The sequence below is a fragment of the Monodelphis domestica genome, chromosome 1, assembly GCF_027887165.1.
Source record: "Monodelphis domestica isolate mMonDom1 chromosome 1, mMonDom1.pri, whole genome shotgun sequence".
Lineage (NCBI taxonomy): Eukaryota > Metazoa > Chordata > Mammalia > Didelphimorphia > Didelphidae > Monodelphis > Monodelphis domestica.
In genome coordinates, this window is record NC_077227.1 from 497,961,551 (window position 1) to 497,987,108 (window position 25,558).

Consider the following 25,558-nt stretch of genomic DNA (forward strand, 5'->3'; position numbering starts at 1 on the left):
AAACTTAACAGATCCTAAAAAATATGAAGTGAACAATAGGGAGGGATGGAAAAAGATGCATAATAAGGGTGGAGATAGGGGAACTGATTAAAAACAAACAACTGGTTTAAAAGAATATAGTGAAAGAAGAAAGGGCCGAACTAGGAGAGGATATAAAAATGTTGGGGAACACACAAGTGGCAATCATAACTCTGAACATGAATGGGATGAAGTCACCCATAAAAAGGAAGTAAAAACAGAGTGGATTAGAAACCAAAATGGTACCATATGTTGTCTACTAGAAACACATGAAGTGGGTAGACACTCATAGGGTTAGAATTAAAGGTTGAAGCAAAATCTATTGGGCCTCAACTGAGAAAAAGTAGCCAGGGGTTGTAATCATGATATCTGGCAAAGCCAAAGAAAAAAATAGATCTTATTAAAAGAGATAGGGAAGGCAATTACACTCTGATAAAAGGCATTATAAACAATGAGGAAATATCAGTACTCCACATGTATGCCCCAAAAGGCATAGCATCCAAATTTTTAAAGGAAAAACTAATGAAGTTGAAGGAGGAAATAGATAGTAAAACTATACTACTGGGAGCCCTGAAGTTTTCTCTATCAAATCTATATAAATTAAACCAAAAAATACATAAGAAAGAGTCAAGGGATATGAATGAAATCTTAGAAAAATTAGAGTTAATAGGTATATGGAGAAAAAGAAATAGGGACAAAAAGGAAATCACCTTTTTTTTCAGCAGCACATATTACATTCACAAAGATCGACCATGTTCTAGGGCATAAAACATGGTAAACAAGTACAAAAAATCAGAAATAATAAATGCAAACATTTCAGATCATAATGCAATAAAATAATAATTAGTAAGGGTACATGGAGAGACTAATAAAAATAACTGGATATTCAATTATATGATTCTATAAAATTGCTTTTAGAACAAATAAAAAAATTAGTAATTAATTGAAAAAAAATTACAATAATGAGAAATCTTTTCAAAATATATGGGATTCAGGCAAAACAGTACCCAGGGAGAAATTTATATCCTGGAGTTTATATATTAACAAATAAGGGAGGGCAAAGATCAATGAATTGGATATGGAAATCCAAAAACTTGAAAGTGAACAAATTAAAAATCACCAGATGAAAACTAAATTAGAGATGCTAAAAAATTATAGGAGAATTTAATAAAATCCAAAAGGAAAGAAGTATTGAAATGGGAGACCTCACCTCTAATGAAGAGGAAATTAAGGCAATCATTAAAAACTATTTTGCTGATTTATATGGCAAGAAATATGCCAAGCTAGGTGACATGGATGAATATTTACAAAGATATAAATTGCCTAGACTAACTTAAATAATCCTGTATCAGAAAAAAAATATTGAATAACCTATCAAAGAACTCAGTAAAAAAATATATCCCCAGGGCTAGATGGATTCACAATTTAATTCAATCAAACATTCAAAGAACCACTAATCCCAATATTATACAAACTATTTGACAGATTAAGCAAAGAAGGAGTTCTACCAAATTCCTATTATAACTCAAATATGCTACTGATTTCAAAGCTATGCAGGTCAAAAACAAAGAAAGAAGACTATAGTCCAATCTCCTTAATGAATGTAGATGCAAAAATCTTAAAGAGAATACTAGCAAAAAAGACTCCAGCAAGTCATCACAAGGGGTTATTCTTTATGATCAGGTAGGATATATACCAGGAATATAAGTATGGTTGAATATTAGGAAAACCATTCACATAATTGACCATATCAACAAGCAAACCAACAAAAACCATATGATTATCTCAATAGATGTAGAAAAATCCTTTGAAAAAAATACAACACTCATTATTACTGAAAACACTAGAAAGTATGGGAAAAGAAGGTCTTTTCCTAATGATAATAAATAGTGTGTATCTAAAACCATCAGCAAACATTATCTGCAAAGGAGACAAATTAGAAGCATTCCCAATAAGATCAGGAGTGAAACAAGGATGTCAAATATCACCTCTTATTTCACATTGTACTAGAAACACTAATAGTAGCAATTGGAGGAGAAGAAGATATTGAAAGTATTAAAATAAGCAATAAAGAGACCAAGCTATCACTCTTAGCAGATGATATGATGGTCTACTTAAATAATCATAGAGAATCAACCAAAAAGCTAGTGTAAATTATCAACAACTTTCTCAAAGTTGCAGGATACTTAATAAATGCACATGTCTATATATTTCCAACATATCACAGCAGCAACAATCAGAAAGAGAAATTCCATTTAAAATCACCATAGACAAAATAAAATATTTAGGAATATATCTGCCGAGACAAACACAGGAACTATGGGAACACAGCTACAAAACATTTTCCATATAGTTATTACTAGATCTAAATAATTGGAAAAACAATAATTGCTTGTGGGTAAGTTGAGCTAACATAATAAAAATGGCAATCCTACCCAAGCTAATTTACTTATTTAGTGACATACCCATCAAACTACCAAAAAACTTTTTTACTGAATTAGAAAAATGCATAACAAAGTTTATTTGGAAGAAGAAAAGATCAAGAATATCCAGGGAAATAATGAAATAAAATGGGAAGGAAGGTGGCCTAGCAGGACCAAATCTCAAACTATACTATAAAGCAGTGGTCATCAAAATGATATGGTACTGGTTAAGAGACAAAAAGGAGGATCAGTGGAATAGACTTGGGGTAAGTGACCTCAGCAAGACTTTCTTTGATAAATCCAATGATCCCCACTTTCAGGGGGAAATCCACTATTTGAGAAAAACTCCTGGGAAAATTGGAAGGCAATATGGGAGAGATTAGGTCTTGATCAACATCTCACACCTTACACCAAGATAAATTCAGAATGGGTGAATGACTTGAACATAAAGAAGGAAACTATAAGTAAAGTTGGTGAACACAGAATAGTATACTTGCCAGATATTTGGGGAGGAAACACTTAAAAACCAAGCAAGAGTTAGAAAAATTACAAAATGTAAAATAAATAATTTTGAATACATTAAATTAAAAATGTTTTGTACAAACTGTGACATGGAAATCACTTTAAAAGAATGATATATATTAATTTAAGGTCGCCAAGGAGTTCAGCTATGTAATTCCTAAATGAAAACACAAGTTAGCAGTCAACTTTTTATGGAGTTTTTAATTATAAACAGGAGGAAGAAAGGTATGAGAGAGAGAGAGAGAGAGAGAGAGAGAGAGAGAGAGAGAGAGAAAGGGGAGAGAAGGGAATAGGGCTTAAATACTCCCTCTGCTTAGGCTGGGCCAAAGGCCTTAGATAGCTGAGGCAAAGAAAAGAGATCAGTCCCTATCACTCACGTGACCAAAATGGAGAAACAGTCTCAGGGGCCTCCACCTCCAGCCTCCTTCAGAGCAAAACCTCCTCTCAGCAAAACCTCCTCTCAGCAAAACCTCCTCCTCCTGTCCTCAGACCCCGCTATCTTTCAGGAAACCATCTAAGTTCCCTCCCCTCAGTTCTCACATCTACCAATCACTGTCGATGTCTCCCCTGTGCCAATGGTGGCTCTAGCTTAACCCAGGACCGCCCAGAGGTCTGTTTCCTTTCCACATGTCAGTTGAAGATCATATTCTCAAATAATTAAACCTTGATCTTTGCTGCAGCCCTTCCTAAATTCTGTTATTCTGAGTAGGGTGGAGATTGTAAGTTCCAAGACCTGGTTCTGTCATTCCAAGTATCTCTATTGTATCAATTCTAAAATCAATCATTACTCAAAAAACTTCCTGTTCTATGCTTAAGCATAGGTCAAAGCCCTTTCCATTGTTTAGCAAAAGGTTTCTGTCCTAAAGTAGTCTTAAGTAGGGAGGAGAAGGATCCTCCCATGCCAAGGAGTTTCACATTCCAATAGAGTTCTTACTCTCAGTAGGAAATTTTTCAAGTATGAAATTTCCCAATGGTGAAATTTCCAACATTCATAAGTCTAAGAAATTTTAAGGTTTACAAAACAAAACCAATGCAACCAAAATAAGAAGGGAAGCACCAAATTGGGAAAAAATCTTCAGAAAAAAACCTCTGACAAAGGTCTAATTACTCAAATTTATAAAGAGTTAAACCAATTGTACAAAAAATCAAGCCATTCCCCAATTAATAAATTGGCATGAAGACATGAATAGGCAATTTTCAAATAAAGAAATAAAAAATATTAATACATTCATGAAAAAGTGTTCTAAATCTCTTATAATCAGAGAAATGCAAAGCAAAACAACTCTGAGGTACTACCTCATACCCAGCAGATTCACTAACATGACAATAAAGGAAAGTTATGAGTGGTGGAGGGGATGTGGCAAAGTTGGGTTTTTAATGCATTGCTGATGGAGTTGTGAATTGATCCAACCATTCTGGAGGGCAATTTGGAACTATGCTCAAAGGCCTCTAAAATTCTGTCTTCACTTTGATCCAGCCATAGCACTGCTGGGTTTATACCCCAAAGAGATAATAAGGAAAATACTTGTATAAGAATATTCATAGCTGTTCTCTTTGTGGTGACAAAATTTTGGAAAATGAGGGGATGCCCTTAAATTGGGGAATGGCTGAACAAATTGTGGTATATGTTGGTAATGGAATACTATTGTCCTCAAAGGAATAATAGACTGAAGGAATTCTATGGGGACTGGTATGACCTCCTGTAATTGATGCGTAGTGAGAGGAGCAGAACTAGGAGAACATTGTACACAGAGATTGATAACACTGTAGTACAAATCGAATGTAATGGACTTCTTTAGTAGAAGCAATACAATGATCCAGAACCATTCAGAGGTATTCATGAGAAAGAACAGTATTCATATCCAAAGGAATAACCATGGGAGAAGAAACACAGAAGAAAAACAATTGTTTGATCATATGGGCTGATGGGAATGTGATTGAGGATATAGACTAAAAGATCACCCTAGTGCAAATATCAAAATTATGGAAATAGGTTTTCATCAAGAACACATGTAAAGCCCATGGTAATTGTGTGTCTGCTACAGGAGAGTTTGGGGGGAGGGGAGAGAAAAAACATAACTCTTTTAACCCTGAAAAAATATTTTAAGTTGAATAATTAAATAAATTAAAAAAAAACATTCATCTTAGTATCAAGATAATCCTATATCGCTAAGGGGTTGTTGCACTGGAACAAAAGCTCCACTCAGTTATGACCAAACAAGAAACAAAGATTGTGTCTGCTGCCTAGGGTCAGATCTAGTAAAATATGGTTCTGGTAATGTATGCTAACTGAAAACCAGAAGGGGTAAAGTGATCAAATTAAATGCTTATGGGAACATGGTGGAAAAGTCCTAATATTACATTGCTAGAGTATCTATACATATATTTTTTAAAAACAAGATGGAATTATAAACTGAGTTGTAAAATTGTTTATGCTCATTGACATAGAAATCCTATTACTAGGGAGAGGCCCTAAGGGCATTTTTGAGATGGTGAAAAACTGTAAGTATGAAAATTTTCAGGGAAGCTTTTTTTATTGTGACAAAATAACTGGAAATAACACAAATGCAATTAATGGAAGAAATGGTTGAATATTATGATATTTAAATATAAAGGACTGCACTATGTGATTGAAATAACAAATATTGGAAATATAAAGAAAATAGAAAATAAGAAAAATACATGTAAAGATGAAAAGAAAAGAGAATGAGAATAATGTAATACCAGTATTTTGTTAAAAAAAACAACAGCCATAAATCAAGAGAAAAATATCCAAGTTAAATAAATCCAAAGGGAACTCAAAAGCAGAGAATGTATATTAGCATACAGATATAATTTACTTATTTTAAACAAATTATAAACAATATGAAGTTTATGGTTTTGCATATAATCTTTTGTGCATTTCTTTAGTTAAATGTTTTTGATGGTGGTTGTGGTTACTAGGTATATAATAATTTATTTTTTATTTTATTTTAGAAATAGGGCATGAGAAGGTAAATCTGAAGTATAGAATTCACTGTAATGGGAGACATAGGTCATTCATTGAGCCAAGTTCTTCCACATCTAATGTTACCAGGCTAAGTTCTATTTCATGCTTTTCTCCCCTGTGTCTAGATATATAATTAAAAACTATGGACTATCTAAAATAACTCTTCATTGTGAAGTTTCAAATTTTGCTTCACAGAGGTTCTTATCTATTTTGTTTTTATAAATTAAGTCCTTTGGCAATCTAGTGAGGCCTATTGATCCTTCTTTGAATAATGTTTTTAAATTTATAAGATAAATACATGTAATTACAAGATAGACCAACTAGTTAATAAAAATAGATATGATTGTTCTCCATCCAAGTCCACCGACCTCCTAAAATTTTAGGAGTCAATTGGACCCCAGGTAATGAATCCCAGACATAAAATAATGCCCTTTCTTTAAGACAGGAAAAAGAATGATTTCTTTAGTTATCCAGTAGATTGAGACTTTTCCAATTAATTTGCATACAATACTAACTTAATTTACAGAATTTCCAACAAGCTATGAAATAGCAGCCTTCAACTTTTACAGACTTTCTGAAATGAATTTGTTTTTGCAGGAACTAGTTTTGAAAGATCTTTTATCCACATTAGCAGAACATTTTGAAGAAAATGTAAATGTTTTCGAACAGCTTTAACTTAGCTTCATTACAATGACAAGTATGCATTTGAGAAATGAATAAAAGAAACATCAAGCAACCAAGAAGATTGGGGAAATAAACATAAAGAGTTTGAAGATTCTGTTCTCAGATATGTAAGCTATCATCCAAGCAAAGAAGGGGAATTGGAGTTGAAGCAGAAAAGCATATGCTGAATAATAAGGAATAGCATGCCACACATTTTACCTCTTAAGTCACCATATTAACTGAAATATCTTTAGTGATTCCTGTTTCTAGCTAGATAGTTTCAAAGTGTTAGTGATCTAGGAATCCTGATGAAAAGTCAGCAGTGAATGAAAAGGAAAATTATCCTAAAATTAAAATCAAGGGATGAGACTGGAAAGGCTTGCATCCACAAAGAAAAGCTCTCATTTTTTTTTTTGATGAACAAGTATTTATTGTAAGTATATATTAAGAATTTACTATCTCTTGGAGGGGATGTGGCAAAATTGGGACACTTATACACTGCTGATGGAGTTGTGAATTGGTCCAACCATTCTGGAGGGCAATTTGGAATTGTGCACGAAGGGCTTTAAATGAATTCCTGCCCTTTGACATAGTCATACCACTGCTGGGTTTGTACTCCAAAAAGATAATAAGAAAAAATACATGCACAAAAATATTCATAGCCACACTCTTTGTGGTGGCAAAAAATTGGAAAATGAAGGGGTGTCCATCAATTAGGGAATGGATTAATAAATTGTGGTATATGTTGGTGATGAAATATTATTTTGCTGAAAGGAATGAAGTCGAAAGACCTCCACGAATTGCTGCAGAGAGAATGGAGCAGAACCAGGAGAATATCATACACTGAGACTGATACACTTTGGCACAATCAAATGTAATAGACTTTTCTGCCAGTAGCAATGTAATTAGCCAGGACAATTCTGAGGGACTTATGTGACAAGGAAATCACTTTAAAAGACTGATATATATTAATTTAAGGTCGCCAAGGAATCAGCTATGTAATTCCTAAATGAAAACTCAAGTCAGCAGTTAATCTTTTATGGAGTTTAATTACAATAGGAGGAAGAAAGGAATTAGAGAGAGAGAGAGAGAAAAAGGGAGAGAAGGGAATAGGGCTTAAATACCCCTTCTGTTTAGGCTGGGCCAAAAGGCCCAAGCCCTTAGATAGCCGGGGCAAAGAAAAGAGATCAGTCCCTATTACTCACGTGACCAAAATGGAGAAACAGTCTCAGAGGCCCCCACCTTCAGCTTCCTTCAGAGCAAGCTTCTCAGAGCCACACCAACCACACCGACCAACTTCTCAACCACCACCCCGACTTCAGACTCCCCTATCTTTAAGGAAACCATCCAAGTTGCCTCCCCTCAGTCCTCACATCTACCAATCACCTGTCCATCAATTTCCCTGTGCCAATGGAGGCTCTAGCTTAACCCAGGACCGCCCAGAGGCTTTGCATATGTCTGTTGAAGGTCATATTTTCAAATAATTAAATCTTTGCTCCTTTGCTACAGCCCTTTCTAAATCCTGTTAGGACTGAATAGGGTGGAGATTGATTCCAAGTATCTCCATTGTATCAATTCTAAAATCAATCATGACTCAAAGAAATTCCTGTTCTATGCTTCAGCATAGGTCAAAGTCCTTTCCATTGTTCAGCAAAAGGTTTCTGTCCTAAAGTAATCTTAAGAAGGTAGGAGAAGGAACCTCCCATGCCAATGGGGTTCACATTCCAATAGTCAAGACCCACTATCAATAGGAAATTTTTCAAGTATGAAATTTCCCAATGGTGAAATTTCCAACATTTATAAGAATAAGAAATTTTGAGGTTTACACTTATGGGAAAGAATGTTATCCATATCCAGAAAAAGAATTGTGGAACCAGAAATTCATTAAATATATATATACTCAATCATGTAGTACAACAGGGATGTGATTAGGGTTTTGATGTTTATAGATCACTCTAGTAGTAGTCTCTCGGAAGCCAAGTATGATTCTTGTCTTTGTGCATTATCATCTATTGTGGCTTTGAAGTCCAAAGACTGAGGCACAGAGTTTGTGGCACATGGGGCATGGGACGCCAGTTGTTACGGGAGGTGTGGTTGTGGCCTGGTGTCGTCATTCACACACAGCGGCGAGACATAGACGTTGTTTGTATTCAAAGGTGGTGGCAGCATGGTTGATGTGGGTTCACCAGCTGCTTCTGTCAGAGGCAGCAAGTTCTAGTTGCTTTGGTGTGATGCCAGCCCACTTCAAGTTTGACTTTAGCTGATCCTTGTATCTTCTCTTTGGTTGGCCTTGTTTCCTGAGTCCAGCTGACAGTTCACCATAGAATACCTGTCTTGGTACTCGCTGTGGGTCCATGCGGATGAAGTATCCAGACCATCATAGCTGGGTTTTGAGAACCAGGACTTCGATGCTGGTGGAGTTGGCTCTTCCTGATTGGTGGTTCTGTCCTGCTATCAGATCCTCATGATTGACCAGAGAGATCCTTGGTGGAATTGCCCCAGCTCTTTCATGTGCTTCCGGTACAGTGTCCATGTCTCGCAACCATACAGGAGCGAGCTGAGGACCACTGCATTATATACTTTGAGCTTCGTTGCAGTGCTTACACCTCTGTGTTGGAGGACTTTAGAGTGCAGCTGCTTGAGTGCCTGGCTGGCCTTTTGGATCCTGGCATTGATCTCATGGTCTAGGGCCCCGTCTTGGTGATGGTGCTGCCCAGGTACTTGAAAGTGTTGACATTGGAAAGCTGCATGCTGTCAATTGTAATGCACTGCTGGTTAGTTGGCCTCCCTGGTGCAGGTTGAAACAGCACCTCTGTTTTGCTGAGGCTGATAGTCAGGCCAAACAGTTTTGTTGCGGTAGAGAAACTGTCCACAATGGTTTGAAGGTGATCTTCCTGATAGGCCATGAGAGCACAGTCATCTGCGAAGAGAGCTTCCAGGATGAGTCTCTCTGTTGTTTTTGTTTCTACAGTCAGGCGGAGAAGGTCGAATAGTGAGCCATCCAGTCATTATTTGATGTAGGTGTCCAGGTCTAGATCTATCACAGCATGTCAGAATTCTTGGGTGAAAAATAGGTTGAATAGTACCGGAGCGAAGACACAGCCTTGTTTCATGCCATTGGAGATGTTGAAGCAATTGGAAGTCTCTCCACCAGACAGGACTTCCCCTGTCATGTCGACATGAAAGAGCTGGCTCAGTTTGACGAAGTTTGCTGGGCAACGGAGCTTGCTAAGGAGCACCCACAGTGTATCCCTGTTCATTGTGTCAAATGCCTTTGTCAGGTCTATGAATCCAATGTAGAGACTCAGGTTCTGCACAAGGTACTTTTTCCTGCATTTGCCTCACCGTGAAGACCATGTCAATGGTGCTGAGATCTGGTCAGAAGCCACATTGTGATTCAGGCAGGTTCTGCTCTGAAACAGATGACAGGAGTCTGTTGAGTATAACACGGGCGAGGATCTTTCCAGCAATGTAGAGTAGTGAGATGCCTCTGTAGTTGTCACAGGTTGCTCGTGTGCCTTTGTTCTTGTATAGGACTACGATAAAGGCATCTCTGAGTTCTGGGGGCATGTCTTCCTCTTCCCATATGCTGGTCAGCACTATGTGAAATGCCTGAACCTCCTTTTCATTTAAGGCCTTGTACACCTCGGTTGGGATCCTGTCTTTACAGGGTGCCTTGCCTGCACTCATTTGTTTAATGGCTTTTTGGACTTCTTCTAATGAAGGAGGGATGTCAAGTTGCTTGATGATGCGGTTTTGGGGGATCTGGTCATGGGCGCTTTGGTCGACTGAAGAGGGTTCGGTTGAAGAGCTGGCTGAAGTGTTCTTTCCACCTGTTGCTGATGCCTTTTTAATCTTTTATGAGAGTATCACCTTCAGAGGATAGCAAGGGAGTGGTGGTGGGTTTTAATGGCCCATAGACAGTCTTGAGGGCACTGAAAAATTGTTTGTAGTTTTTCGTATCAGCAAAACGCTGGATTTCTTCTGCCTTTTTTTCCCACCATAGGTCTTGCATCTTCCTGATCTCACGCTGCACCATGGCTTGGAGAGACTTGAATCTGTCCTTTTTAGGAGCAGAGTTTGGGTTATTTTGCCACTCCATAAAGGCTTTGTTCTTTTTGCTCAATAGGTGCAGATCACTCTACTGCAAATACAAATTACATAGAAATGTGTTTTGAGCAATGATACATGCACAACCCAGTGGAATTGCTTGCCAGCTTTGGGGAAGGGGCATGAGAGAATGAGGCAGGGGAGATTATGAATAATGTAACCCTGGAAAAATATTCTAAGTAATTTTTTAAAAATAATTGACTACATGCTGAATTCTTTGCAAGGAGCTAAGGATACAAACAATATTTAAAACTATCCCATTTTCCAAGAATTGGTTTTATTTTCCATGGGACCTCAAGTGCTAAGGAGTTCATAATCAAAATGGATATATATATATATATATATATATATACATTCCTCCATTGTCTGTATAACTAACCCTGGGAGAGTCATTAACTCCAGTCCTATATGGACATTTCAAAGTTTCTTGAGGCTTGATAGGACCTTCTGTTGGAAGAGAATGAGAAATCAGAGATTCCATTCACCACAATGAGAGTAAACATCACATTAAAGAATTATACTTGAAAGGCACTAAGGATGTTTTAACCATTTATCCATTTATTGATTTATTTATAATCTATTCACTCATCCATTGAATTCATTAAGGTATTCAAGGAACTCTTTAGTAGGTCCTTTGTTTAGATAGAGAATTAAGCTTCTTAAAGAATCTTGAAGATATGCCCTCCAGGTATATAAATCCATCATTCAATAAATAAAAAGTTATTAAATGCTTCCTGTACACCACATAATGTGCAAAGTATTGGGAATAGAAACTTAGTACAGTAGGGTGGCCAGGTAGGAACTGCTTGACTGAGGCAACAAAACCTACACCATTCCATGTCCTTTAGCTCATAGATTGCCTGTGGTTTGTTGCATTTGGGATGACAGAATTCCCTCTAATGAAAATATTCTAAGCTTAGCAAAGTGAATAAAATTATTATTTAAATATAAATGGTAGAGTGGCAAAAAAGCATCAGACATGAAATTGCACTTCTCTATTATGTGCAGTTTGTATAGATAGATAAAGAGATAATATAATGTCCCTAGCAAGAAGCTAAAATGGATATTTACAGGGAGACACTAGAAATGGGGGTGGGGTGGGGAGGAAGGAAGAGGTCTCTTGAAAAATGTTGTTTTTGAATTGAATCTTAAAAGAAGAGAGGGATTCTTAGAGGCAGAGAACATTACTTGAATGGAGAAGAATGAGTGAATGGGAAATAGAATATTATGTGTGAGAAAAAGCAAGTAGTTCAGGATGATTGGGTTGTAGTACAGATAGTGAAGAATAATGTATAAAGATAATCAAAAGGAAGGAAGGGATCTGGTTATCAAGAAAGTTAAATGCCAAATGAAGAAATTCATATTTGTTTTTAAGAGTGATCAGTAACCACTAGAGTGTATTAAGTATGGCAGATAACATGATAAGATCTTTTTTTTAGGAAAACTATTTTGGGGAGCATGTAGAGAATGGTTTTGAATGATTTGGAGAGACTGATGGCATAAAAATTAGGAGATAGTAATATTCTAAGTTTTGTTCCTATGCAGGGTAAGCTAGTTTTTTTTTTAATTAATTAAAGTTAATCTAATTTCCCCATATTATAGGTTAAAAAGTTTCCAACTTTAAAAAAAATAATTTTGAGTCTCAAATTTTCTCCCTTTGTCCCTACTTCACTTCCATTGAGATCATGAGTAATCTCATATAATTTTTAGATGTGCAGTCATGTAAAACATTTTTCCATATTATTGTTCTTGTAGAAGGAAACTCAAACAAAAAAGAAATTAAGAAAATTAGTTTAAAAAGTTTACCTTATTCAGGATTCTGGATTTAGACTCCATCAGTTCCTTCTTTGGAAGAAGGTTGGTGTTTTTTTTTTTTTTAATAAATCCTTTGGGATTTTGAATCACTGTATTGTTGAGAATAAGTAAGTTATTCACAGTTAACCCTAACCCTAAATTCCTGTCACTATGTAAAATATTCTCCTGGTTCTGCTTACTTCATTCTGCTTCCAGTTTTTTCTGAGATGTTCCTGCTCATTATTTCTTATAGCACAATAGTATTCCATTACAATTATACACACCATACTTTACTCTGCCATTCTGCAATTGATCAGTATCCTCTCACACTCCAGGTCTCCACCCAAAGAAAAAGAGCCATTTTAAATATTTTTTTTTTACCAGTCCTTCCTCTTAAAAAAATCTCTTTGGGATAAAAACATATTGTGTGAATTAAATATCTAGGGGATCTCCAACCAGTCCAATACCAGAAACACTCAATATAGTCATCACAGAGTCACATGTCTGAGCTGCCAGCAAGCCAATTGAAGAATTTGAGGGAGGATCTTATAATAGGTTTGAAAAGCCAACTCTGAAAGTGTGGTCTAGCTCTTAGTTCTGTTAAAATAGGATATAAGACTTAGGACATGAGTGATTGACATGGCATGGGGTTAGAATTTTCCCTAGAGCTGGAGAATAGAATCCCAGAGAAACAGTTAAGCAACTGACAAACTCTTTGGAGATGGATGAAGGAGGAGTATTTTCCTTTAGCAGTTTGAGAACCATCATTCAAATTACAAGCTTGGGAATAGCTTTTGCTGTGGAAAAGAAGGCAGTCTTAATTCTTCTGCTGGACAGATAGAACAGACCACCTTTGGATATTTCTCTTGGGATTTTTGGACTTTGCCCGCCAAAAGACTCTGCTGTAAGATTACTAATCGCAAAAGACTTTGTCTTTAATGTTCTTAGAAATAAGATAGTTGTAGTCAGATAGCTTATAATTTAGAGGGTAAAATAATTAAGATCACTCCCTTTCCCTGTTTACCTTCCTCTTCCCTATTTATTAAAATCAAAATATTTATATGTTCCTTCTCTGTTTCTTACCTAAAACCCCTTAAAACCTATAGTAATATTTCAGCTCCCAGTCCTCACTCTGGTCTCATTTTCTTTCAAGCCATCTTAGTGGCTTTTATCTATCTTGCAATCTCTGGCAAGCCTATGCTTGGCAGACACCTTGCAAGGCTGGAATGTGGGTCCTGATCTTATTTTAAATTAGAACATTCTTTCTTTCTTTATCTTTACTAATAAATACTTATAAATTTAGTATAAAATCTCTTAGATTAATTTTTATTCATAACATAGTAGTAGTCTCTTGATAACTGAGGATGACGATTGTGCATTTTCATCTATGATAGATGAGTGTGCACAAAGACATTTGTGCGTGAAGGAGATTTAAGTGGAAAAGTCAATGCACAGAGACAGTCCCACTCTCTCAGCGTTGGAAGCCTGGGTCCAGTGGCACGAAAAGTCATTACACCTGGAGAGTTCCTCAGCTACATTGGATGGCCATGTTGTCCTTTGTGCTCCAACATGCCCTAAGCACTCCACAGTGCTTTGCTGCATCACCCTCTCAGCCTTTGAACCTTCTTATTGGTTTCTTCCGTCTGTTCGGCCAAAGCAGTCTTCACTTGCTGGGTGAGCAAAGCCCTGGTTCACCAGGGGTTGACGACGGCCTGATGGCTACCCTGACAAGGTTTGGCTGGCCTGTGGAAGCCATTGCCTGGGGTGTGGCCACTGCTGCATGTTAGCAGCTACTAGGAGCCACAAGAGAGAGATTGGTGTCAGGTGGGGGTCAGAGGCTGGAGAGCTTCCCTAGGAGGGCATGACAAGCCCTCCATACCAGAGATACTACCCCTCCCTGAATACCCCATACACCCCATAACAAAATCAATGTTAATGCTATATATGATATTATAGCCCTTTGGGCATAGGTTCAAATTACCAAATTCCTCTGCAAAATAGTTGAATCAGTTCACAACCATGCAAAAAGTGCATTAGGATTTCAGTTTTCCTACATTACCTCCAAGTTTTATCATTTCCCTTTTCTGTCATAATAGCCAATCTAATTGATGTGGAGTGGTACCTCAGAGTTGTTTTAATTTGCAATTCTCTCATTAATATTCATTTAGAGCATTTTGCATGACTATAGAGAGTTTTAATTACTTTGGCTGAGCATTGCCTGTTCATATACTTTGACCATTTATCAATTGGGGAATGACTTGTGTTTTACCAGATTCGACTTATTTCTGTATAATGTGAGAAATGAGGCCTTTATTGAATAGACATGTAAAGATTCTTTTCACTACTATGATTACTGTGTAGTTCACCTCAACCTAATTTATCCTTTTCTTTCTCTTTTCCCTCTATCCATGCTCAAAAGTGTTTATCTTCAGACCACTATTTCCCACAATTTCCCCTCTTTTCTATGAGCCCCATATCTTTTTTTCTTATTCCCTTCCCCTCTTACTGTCCTGTTGGGTAGATTTCTATATTAAATTGACTGGTATGCTCATCCTTTTTTAAGCCAATTTCAATGAGGATAAGGTTCAAGTGTTCCCCTATTTTTTGTGAGATCATTTACTCCATTCTTCTACATTCCCCTTCTCCCAATGCTTTCCTTTTCCTCATCTATTAATTTTAATTTTTTTAGATATCATCCCATTATATTGAACTCACTCCCTTGTGCTTTGTCTACATATACTACTGCTAACTGTCCAAATAATGATAAAGTTCTTAGGGCTTACAAGAATCATCTTCCAATGTAGATATGTAAGCAGTTTAACATTATTGAATGTCTTTTGATTTCTCTTTCCTATTTACTTTTATTTGCTACTGTTGAGAATTGTACTTTAGAGTCAAATTTTCTACTCAGCTCTAGTCGTTTCATCAAGAATGTTTGAAAGTCCTCTATCACATTGAATACCCATTTATCCCTTAAAGGATCATGCTCAGTTTTGCTGGGTAAGTGACTCTTGGTTGAAATCTTAGCTTCTTTGTCCTCTGGAATATCATGTTCCAGGCCCTCTGATCATTTAATAGAACCTGCTGTCTTTTGTTATCCTAACTGTGGCTCTATTATATCTAAATTATTTATTTGTGGCAGCTTTCAATATTTTTTCCTTCACCTGGGAGTTGACTATATTTCTAGAAGTTATCCTTTTGGAATCTCAGGAGGTGATCAGTGAATTCTTTCACTTTCTATTTTATTCTCTGATTTTAGAATATCTGATCTGTTTTCCTTGATAATTTCTTAAAATATATTTAAACTCTTTTTATTTTGATCAAGGTTTTCTGGTAGTCAAATAATTCTTAGATTATCTCCCCTGCATTTTTCCAGGTTAGTTGATTTTCTAAAGAAATAATTCACATTTTCTTTAATTTTTTATTCATTATTTTGGCTTTGTTTGTTTCCTGATGTCTCATGGAGAGAAATTGCCCAATTCTAATTTTAAGATATTATTTTTTGAGTGAGGTTTTATAACTACTTTTTCTATTTGGTCTGTTCTATTTTGTAAAGAGTTCTTGTCTTCAGTGAATTTTTGTTTCAAATTTTCCATATAGCAAATTTGTCTTTTATTAAATTCTTCCCTTCAGTGAATTTTTAAAAATCTTTTTTTCTATTTAGCCAAACCTGCTGCTTTTAGAGCTTGCTCTGGAGATCTATTGGCTTTTAGTTCTTCAAGGAGGATATAATCTGAGGAGAGGTGTGTTTAATACTCTCTGGACCTAAACTCTGATCTGTGAGCAACCACAAGCACTTTTTTCAACCATACAGCTGAGACCAGGGTCCCATACTCCAGTGTGTCTATAAGCACTGGTGTGTGCTAGTTCTCCTCCTCATTCTGAGACCATGGCCCAGGATTGTATCCTGGATCTCTGTTTGACCAAGACAAGAATCATGCAACTAGAGCCAGCAAAGGAACCTCTGTAATTTGATTCTGACTGGTTGTCCAAATTCTACCTCCCCTCTGACCTCTTACCATCTGTGACTGAGAGCTCTGGAAGCTTTTGCTGCCTATTTAGCTGTCTCCAACTCTTTTTGCCAGAGTAGCACCTGCCTTAGTGTGCTGTTTTGTGCTCTATTTTCTCACTGGTGAAATCTTTGTGCTGATCTTACAAGTTGTTTTGGGATGACAAATTATTTCACCTTGTCATTTTCTGTCTGTGGGAGGCAGATAATTGTTCTGGTTTTGCTCATGTAAGTTTTCATTAATTCCTATAAGATTTCCCAGGATTTTCTGAAACCATCTTTCTCGTGATTTCTTAAAGCACAATAGCATTTTCCCACTAACATATCAACTTATTTCCTAACTGATGGGGATCCTTTCAATTTATAATCCTTTGATACCACAAAAAAAGCTGGTATAAATATTTTTGAACAAATAAGTCTTTTTTCCCCATTTTCTTTGATCTCTTTGAGATACAGGCCTAGTTTGGTCTATCTGAGTCAAATTGCATGCCAGGTTAATAGTCCTTTACATATAGTTTCAAATTGTTCACCAGAATGATTGAACCTTCATTACAGCCATTTTAAATTCAACACGTCCAAAATAGAAGTCATCTTTTCTCTCAAACCCATGTTTCCATCACTCTTCTTTACTACTGTCAGGGACACCACCTTGCAAAAAAATATGCCAAGTCTTGATTTGAATCTTTTAGTGATTTCTTTCCTATAATTACTCATAATTAAATTTAACAGTCAGTTAGACTTGGCTCTAGCAATCCCTTGCTTACAAGACATTCAGTTTGAAATATTGAATAGACAATGAGTGGTTTGGGACTAGAACTCATGAGAGAGTCAGAAATGTAGATCTGGAAATCATAAGCATAGTAATGATATTTCAATCCATGGGAAATGATGAGATCACCAAAGTAGGTGGCTATAGGGAAATAAAAGAAAAGAGATAAGGACAGAGGCTTGGTGGACATAACAGTCCATGGACTTATTATAACATAGATGAACTTCTAGTAAGTGAGACCTAAAAGAATGCAGGCAGGTAGAAGAACCAGGTAGAATAGTGTCATGAAATTCCAGAGCTGAGAGATTATCCCTCTATGTTTTAGCAGATGGCAAAATGACTTGCTATTTCAAAAACTTCATCATCTTGTATCATTAATCTGGTCCTCAATTACTAGGTATTTACTTAACAATATGTTGATGGTCCTCATTGCAAAGTTTTTTTTCCAACTTGGCAAGAACTGCCAAGACTTTCATTCTGATAAAAAAAAAAAAAAACTTTTGAGTCCTAATGATTATCTCTACATCATGTAGAAGGTTTAGAGGAGGATTTTAATAGAAGAAAACAAATAATCATATTTCTCATTTCTGTTTCATAAATCTATAGGCATATGCTCTAAAAAGACTTTGCAAAAAGTCTTGCAGTATCATTAATACATTATAATTGTCACCAAACCCCATTAGGACATAAAATGATTAATGTCATCTATATTATAGATAACATTATTCTTAGGTGAAAAAACTGTGACTCTAATATTGTTTTGTTAAATATTATATTTTTATGGATCCAATTAATACGGTATAATAATAACTCACATTTATTAAGTGTTTTATGGCTTAAAACATTCCTTCATGACAATCCTTTTTAATAACTACTGAGAGTAATATTAGCCATTTTGCATATGGTAAAATTCATGCTTTGATATTAGAAGGGACTCACCCAAAATAATAGAACTAGTTAGTGCTAGATGCAGAATTCTTATTTAGGAATTCTGACACCAAGTCTAGCACTCTGTAAGGCATCTCTATCAAGGGTGTGTTAGATATGCCTATACTAGGGATACTTAAAGAGAATGCAATTTATAGGAGAACACTGAACTTGTAAATGCAATAAAAGGTAGATAAATACATACATAGATAAATGTATGCACATACACATATATATGCACATCTATATATGTCTTATTTGTAGTGTTTTATATGTATTGTTATGGTTATTAAATAGCTGCTTTGGGTAAATGTTATTGGTGGAAGTTTGATGAAAATTGTAAAGAGTTGTTTGGTAAACCAGCATCTTTATCTATTTAGAGGAGAGGTAGGGATAGGAAATAGGAGGTAGGAAATAGGAATTTATGAATCTTGAATCTTAACCAATATCTTAAAATATAAATCATATACTAAAATCTCTAAAGAACCCTTTTCTTAACTGCCTTTCTTGGCAGGATCTTCTTGCCCAGCAAAGCAGGCTTCAATCTGGTTTACTCTGTCTAATAAATTCTTTATCTTAACTAACTATTCGATGAACATTAATTAATAAGTCTTTATCTTCTCCAACCCAGTATCTAGAATCAAACTGTCAGCCATAACTGTCAGATTCTCTTGACAGAGAGTCACTGAAGCCACCCTGATCATTTAAGGTAGAAAGAGGACCTTCTTCACTGAATTTTTCTCCCTTTTATAGTTGTTCTCTTAAAGTGATGGAGGGCGAGAGCTATCTGCTCTGCCTCTTAAAGAGACAGAAAGAGATTTTACAAAAATCCCAACCTGTCAGATATTGTCTCCTAAAGTGACAGTTGGAGATTAAGAAATTCCTATTAACACTATGTAAATAAAATATAAATTTCATCATACAAAGATGTGATATATATATATAACATAATTGTATACATAATACATATATTTTCATTGTCATTCATATATGTCTCTTCATATATATATATATATGTATATATATATATATATGTGAAGGTTTGAGCCTTTAATTTTAACAATGTGTACAAGTTCCATGAAGCTATGAGTGCAGAATAGCAACCATTTATTATTAAACATTTTTTCCCATACTTTTCTAGGACTTTCTGAGTGAGATTAAGAGGCTAAGTGACTTGTATATGATCACACACAATAGGTGTCAGGGCTGAAACTGGAAACTGGTTCTACATGTATATGTACCTGCATTTTTACACACATGTGTATGTATATATGCATATGAAATACATATTTGTCATGTATATTTAAATTTTAACATATTGATTTATACATTATTTATATAAATTTCATAAATAAATTATATATTAAAAAGGCATTTTTGGTTCTGTGTATATTTGAAATCCTAGAAGTTACAACTTTCATAGACCTTAGAAAACATATATAAATGCAATGTCCAATGTGTATATATAGTCTCCTATGTAGCTTCATTAGGTAAGCAGTTTCAGTTTAATTAAAATCATTGTCCCTATGTAAAACTGTTCTTCATTTGTGCCTGCTACAATAAAAATAACCTTTCACTATGTAGAGAGGATAAAATTTGGATGGATGTTCTGAGGGTTAAAATATTATTGAAATTAATTATTATCATGCCTACATTTTATTAACCTGGACATTTTCCCGCTTGAGAACACATGATGCACTGGATTTATGGTATACAATCCTGTTTCAGAGAAATAAAGCAACTTAGATGATATCCTATTTTAATTCATTGAAGTATAATGGATAATAAATTATTTAGTTTAATTAAAACCTCTTTATCAGATGGGCATTTACCCATGACATTGTTATGCACACCTAGTATTCTACAGAAGGAATCATTTCCATTTCTCTTCTCATTTCATTCACGGATCCCTTTAATTGCATTTCAAATTACATTCTTTTTTTACAGTCATTCTTCAGACTCAGAAGTAACCCTATACAAGTCAGAAACTGCTTGCCCTTCCCTTCATCTTCTGTATTTTAGAAGCTATTCTGAGTACTCTAGTTCTCAAATCCTTTATTTTCTAGACTTTAAATAAAGAAGGAATTGGGGTTGATGAATATGTCTTTTTGCACTCTAGGGTTCTTGTTTTTGTTGTTAAACCGATATTGTAGACATAACCTTTTATTTCTTCCCCATTTGAATAAGTTTATTTAGTCAATTTAGAACATTATTCCTTGGTTACAATAATCACATTATTTCCCTCCCTACCCTCCAACCACTCTTCCTGCTGCCAAAGTGCAATTTCATTGGAGATTATTGTATCCTTGAACAGAACCTATTAGCATGTTGTTGTTTACACTAGGATGTTCATTTACATAGCCTTTTAAAGCCACCCCAAAGACTAAATATCACTTTACAAGCACAATTTCTAGGATTTCCAGGAACAAGGAAATTTATAACAATACCCTTAATAGAGGCAGCTATCTTGAAGTAAATCCAACCTTGTATTTAAAGTTAAAGAACTTGAATTCAAGTTCTATATTGTTCTTAGCTCAGTGGCTTTGGGCAAGTCCCTTAATATTTCTGGGCTTTGTTTCTTCTTTCATAAAAGGGAAATAACAAAGCATTCAATGTCTACTTCCAAGGCCTATTGATTAAATGAGAAAACAAAACTAATTGTAATTCATTTAATTCTAAATGACCTGATTTTTATTGTACACATTCCATTTATACTCTTGACTCCCCCAGTAGAATGCCAGCTCCTTGAAAGAAAGGATCGTATTTTTTTTTTAGGATTGTATTTTTTAAATTAATTAATTTAGTCAATTGAGAACATTATTCCTTGATTACAAGAATTACATTATTTCCTCCCTCCCCTACGTGCACGTTTCCCTGAAGCCAACACACACTTTCATTGGGTATTACATGCATCCTTGATCAGAACCTATTTCCATTTTGTTGGTGTTTGCACTAGGATGATCATTTAGATTCTACATCACCAGACATATCCCCTTGACCCGTGTATTCAAGTAGTTGTTTTTCTTCTGTGTTTCTACTCCCACAGTTTTTCCTCTGAATGTGGATAGTGTTCTTTCTCATAGATCCCTCCAAGTTGTTCAGGATCACTGCATTGCCACTAATGGAGAAGTCCATTACATTCGATTGTACTACAGTGTGTCAGTCTCTGTATATAATGTTCTCCTGGTTCTGCTCCTTTCACTCTGCACCAATTCCTGGAGGTTGTTCCAGGTCACATGGATATCCTCCACTTTATTATTCCATTGAGCACAATAGTATTCCATCACCAACATATACCACAATGTATTCAGCCATTCCGCAATTGAAGGACATCCCCTCATTTTCCAATTTTTGGCCACCACAAAGAGCGCAGCTATGAATATTCTTGTACAAGTCTTTTTTTCCTTATTATCTCTTTGGGGTACAAACCCAGCAGTGCTATGGCAGGATCAAAGGGCAGACAGTCTTTTATCGCCCTTTGGGCATAGTTCCAAATTGCCCTCCACAATGCTTGTATCAATTCACAACTCCACCAGCAATGCATTAAAGTCCCAACTTTGCCAAATCCTCTCCAGCATTCAATACTTTCCATTGCTGTCATGTTAGCCAATCTGCTGGGTGTGAGGTGATACCTCAGTGTTATTTTGATTTGCATCTATCTGATTATAAGAGATTTACAAAACTTTTCATGTGCTTATTAATAGTTTTGATTTCTTTAAATGAAAATTGCCTAATCATGTCCCTTGTCCATTTATCAATTGGAGAATGGCTTGATTTTTTGTACAATTGATTTAGCTCTTTATAAATTTGAGTAATTAGACCTTTGTCAGAGGTTTTTGTTATGAAGATTGTTTCCCAATTTTTTGCTTCCCTTCTCATTTTGTTTGCATTGGTTTTGTTATAAACCTTTTTAATTTGATGTAATCAAGATTGTTGATTTTGTATTTTGTGATTTTTTTCTAGCTCTTGCTTGGTTTTAAAGCCTTTCCTTTCCCAAAGATCTGACACATATACTATTCTGTGTTCACCTAATTTGCTTAGAGTTTCCTTTTTTATATTCATCATTTACCCATTTTGAGTTTATCTTGGATTAGGGTGTGAGATATTGATCCAAACCTAATCTCTCTGACACTGTCTTCCAATTTTCCCAGGAGTTTTTATTAAATAGTGGGTTTTGGTCCCAAAAGTTGGGACCTTACATATCATAGGCAGTCATGGTGAGGTCACTTACCCAAAGCCTATTATACTGATCCACCTCTCTGTCTATTAGCCAGTACCATACTTTTTTGATAACCACTGCTTTATAGTATAGTTTAAGATCTGGGATTGCAAGGCCTCCTTCCTTCAAATTTTTATTCATGATTTCCCTGAATATCCATGATTTTTTGTTCTTCCAAGTGAAATTTGTTATGGTTTTTTTCTAATTCAGTAAAAAAGTTTTTTGGTAGTTCAATGGGTATGTCACTAAATAAGTAAATTAATTTGGGTAGGATTGTAATTTTTATTATGTTAGCTCATCCTACCCATGAGCAGTTGATGTTTTTTTTCCAAGTGTTTAGATCTAATGTTATGTGAAAAGTGTTTTGTAATTGTGTTCATATACTTCCTGTGTTTGTCTTGACAGATAGATTCCTAACAGTTTTATATTGTCTAGGGTGATTCTAAATGGAATTTCTCTTTCTAACTCTTGCTGCTGAGCTGTGTTGGAAATGTATAGAAAAGCAAAATCATCAGATTTATGTGGGTTTATGTTGTATCATGTAACTTTGCTAAAGTTGTTGATTATTTTGACTAGCTTTTTGGTTGATTCTCTAGCATTCTTTAAGTAGACTATCGTATCATCTGCAAAGAGTAATAACTTTGTTTCCTCATTGCCTATTTTGATACCTTCAATTTTTTTTTATCCTCTAATTGCTGCTGCTAGTGTTTCTAGTACAATATTAACTAGAAGAAGTGATATTGGGCATTCTTGTTTCACTCCTGATCTTATTGGGAAGGCTTCCAGTTTATCCCCATTGCAGATGATGTTTCCTGATGGTTTTAGATATATACTGTTTATTATTTAACAAAATGCCTTTCTATTCCTATACTTTTTAGTGTTTTCCATAGGAATGGGTATTGTATTTTTTCAAAGGCTTTTCTGCATATATTGATATAACCATGTGATCTTTGTCAGTTTGCTAGTATCCTATTTAAGATTTTTGCATCTGTATTCATTAGGGAGATTGGTCTACACTTTTCTTCATCTGTTTTTTACCTGCCTAGCTTTGGAATCCTTACCATATTTATGTAATAAAAGGAATTTGGTAGAACTTCTTTGCTTATTCTGTCAAATACTTTGTATGATATTGGGATTAGTTGTCCTTTGAATGTTTGATAGAATTAATTTGTTAATCCATCTGGACCTGGGGATTTTTTCTTTGGGACTTCCTTGATGGCCTGTTCTATTTCTTTTTCTGATATGGAGTGGTTTAGGTATTGTATTTCTTCCTTGTTTGTCTAGACAATTCATATTTTCTTAAATGTTCATCCACATCACCTAGATTGCCATATAATTGGGCATAATAACTTTTAATGATTGTCTTAATTTACTCTTCATTAGGGGAGAGGTACGCCTTTTCATCTTGGATACTGTCAATTTGGTTTCCTTCTTTCCTTTTTTTAATTAGATTGACCAGTGCATTCTCTATTTTATTTGTTTTTTTTTAAGTACCAGTTTCTAGTCTAACTTATTAAATCAATAATTCTTTGATTTTTCAATTTTATTAATTTCTCTTTTGAATTTTAAGAGCTGTAATATAGTCTTCATCTGAGGGTTTTTAATTTGTTCACTTTCTAGTTTTATAATTTGTATAACCAATTCATTGACCTTTGCCCTCTCTAAGTTGTTAATATATGGACACACATTGACCTTTGCCCTCTCTACGTTGTTAATATATGGACACAAGGATATGAATTTTCCCCTGAGTACTATTTGGCTGCATCCCATAGATTTTGAAAGGATGTCTAATCATTGTCATTTTCCTCTATGAAGTTAATTTTTCTATGATTTGTTTTTTAACTAACCGATTTTGGAGAATTGTATAGTTCAATTTCCAATAAATTTTTGATTTGCCTCTCCAAGTAGTTTTACTAATTATTATTTTCATTACATTGTGATCTGGGAAGTTAGCATTTATTATTTCTGCTCTTTTGTACTTGTTTGCAATATTTTTATGCCCTAATACATGGCCAATCTTTCTGAATATACCATGTGCTACTGAAAAGAAGGTATATTCCTTTTTGTCCTTATTAATTTTTCTCCACATATCTAATTCTAATTTTCCTAAAATTTCATTTACTTCTCTTACCTCTTTCTTATTTATTTTTTTGCTTGGTTTATCTAGTTATGATAGAGGAAGGTTTAGGTCTTTCATTAGAATAGTTTTTCAATCTATTTCATCCTTGAGGTCTACTAGTTTATACTTTAGAAACTTGGATGCTATGCCATTTGGTGCATACATGTTGAGTACGGATATTTCCTCATTGTCTATACTGCCTTTTATCAGGATGTAGTACCCTTCCCTATGCCTTTTAACTATATCTATTTTTACTTTGGCTTTGTCAGATATCATGACTCCTGCCTTTTTTTATCAGTTGATGCCCAATAGATTTGGCTCCATCCTCTTAATTTTACCCTATATGTGTCAACCTTCCTCATGCGTGTTTCTTGTAGACAGCATATGGTAAGATTTTGGATTCAAATCGACTCTGCTATTCACTTGTGTTTTATGGGTGAATTCATTCCATTCACATTCAGAGCTATGATTACCAGCTGTGTATTTCCCAGCATTTTGATTCCTACTCCTAGTCCTGACTTGTCTTCTTTCATTATTTCCTTCTACATCAATGTTTTGTTTATAATCAGTCCAACTAATTCCAGCCCTTATTTTACTTCCCTTTCTACCCTCTCCCTTTTTATTCCCCCTTATTTATTTTTCAGTCTTTTTAAACTACCCCCTACCTTCTTCCTCCCTTGTACTGCTTCCCTCCCCACCAGTCCACTTGTTACTCTTCTACTTACCTATAGGGTGCAGATCAATTCTCTTGCCCAATGGATTGGATTGTTCTTCCCTCTTTGAGTCAATTTCAATGCCCTTAAGAGTTGAGTATTTCCTTTCTCTAACCTCTTTACCCTTCCAGTGTCCTGATGTTCTCTACCCTCCCACCATGAGCTTCTTTGTGACATATAAATTCATCCCCTTTTGTTTCTTTTCCCATTTCTTTTAGTATTAACCTCTTTATTTAAGCTCCAGTTGTTTGTATATATATATATATATATATATATATATGCA